The sequence below is a fragment of the Austrofundulus limnaeus genome, unplaced genomic scaffold (assembly GCF_001266775.1).
Source record: "Austrofundulus limnaeus strain Quisiro unplaced genomic scaffold, Austrofundulus_limnaeus-1.0 Scaffold76, whole genome shotgun sequence".
In the NCBI taxonomy this organism is placed as follows: domain Eukaryota; kingdom Metazoa; phylum Chordata; class Actinopteri; order Cyprinodontiformes; family Rivulidae; genus Austrofundulus; species Austrofundulus limnaeus.
The window spans coordinates 1,019,727-1,021,028 of NW_013952478.1; the positions used below are offsets into that span (position 1 = coordinate 1,019,727).

Consider the following 1,302-nt stretch of genomic DNA (forward strand, 5'->3'; position numbering starts at 1 on the left):
GTGTGTGTGTGTGTGTGTGTGTGTGTGTGTGTGTGTGTGTGTGTGTGTGTGTATTCCTCCATCGTTTCATTTGTGAAACTGTAAAACAGAATGTCAATAAAACGTGTGTCTGCCTAATCCCACCTAAATGAAATACTTTGGTTTGATGAGGATAAGGATTTTGTATAATCCATGATATGCTTTGTAAATTTAAAAATAAAACAAAATAAAACAAAATAAAATAACTCTTATCCTCTGGTAAATGTGACTCAACAGCTTCATTAGTATTCTTCTCATGAAAGCAATCACTGGGTCCGACCCCTGACTGCCATCGCTCTCAGTCAACTTATCTGCTCTGACACAAAATCTGGATCAAACACAACACATCCTCACACAAGTACATACGCACACACACTCACACACACATAGTGATTAGATCATGAAGGCTTTAGTAGTTGCCACAGAAAGTCTTGTTTGAGCTGCAGCTGCTGGGAGTCACAGGGTTGTGTTTGAGAAGTGGACATCCATATTATTTCCCAGGAGTTAGACTGATCCCACGCTCATTGTTTGTGTGGTAAGCATCGTGAGAAATGAAAAACCCGTCTCCATCTAAATCAGCACACCTGCACCTCCTGCTCTGTAATTACAGAAAGTTTGCTGAGCAGCGGCACGATGCTCAGACCCACTGTTCAAGATGAAACAGCCTAAACCCACAACATAATCTGCCCCCTCTTTACCCCACTATAACCTAACCATAAATATATGGCACACACAGTATCAGTTCAACTTCAGGGCGTGCTGTATGAGCTGCATCAATGTGGGGATTTAAAATGAGCACAGAGACGATCTGATGGGGACCTGCAGTAATGGCGCCCAGGAGAACCAGCTCTGCAGGCAGACTCAGCATCCGATGTTAGGATATTAGAGTAGGTGTGGAGGGGGGAAGGGGGGCGGTCACAAAGTAGGACAAGTCTGCTGGGGAAAATAAAAATGGACGAGGAGCAAAAGAATCAGCAGGAAGAGAAGCTGTCACACTGGGGCGGTTATTGGAAAAGAAGATGGAAAGTTTGTCAGAAGGCAAAATGTTACGGTACTGAGAAATAGGGTGACCACAYCACAGGTCTTCAGTGTTTTTCTGTCTGGGACCCCCAAATTAATGGAGACACGGTTCAAAGACACTGTGTATACTATATATTAGGGGTGCAGCAATACATGTACTCGTATCGAACAGTGCTTTAGGTTCAATACACACTTGTATCGAACAATACAGATTTTTAAAATTTACTTTATCAACTTGTCTTCTGAAAATGCTTTGTGTTGAAG

General features: G+C 42.7%; 1 long non-coding RNA gene across 2 annotated transcripts in view; it reads left to right on the forward strand.

Moving 5' to 3' along the window:
- The window catches only part of LOC106519405 (uncharacterized), a 20,834-nt gene that overhangs the window by 4,031 nt on the left and 15,501 nt on the right, over positions 1-1,302 (forward strand). The gene's annotated exons all lie outside the window — the stretch shown is intronic.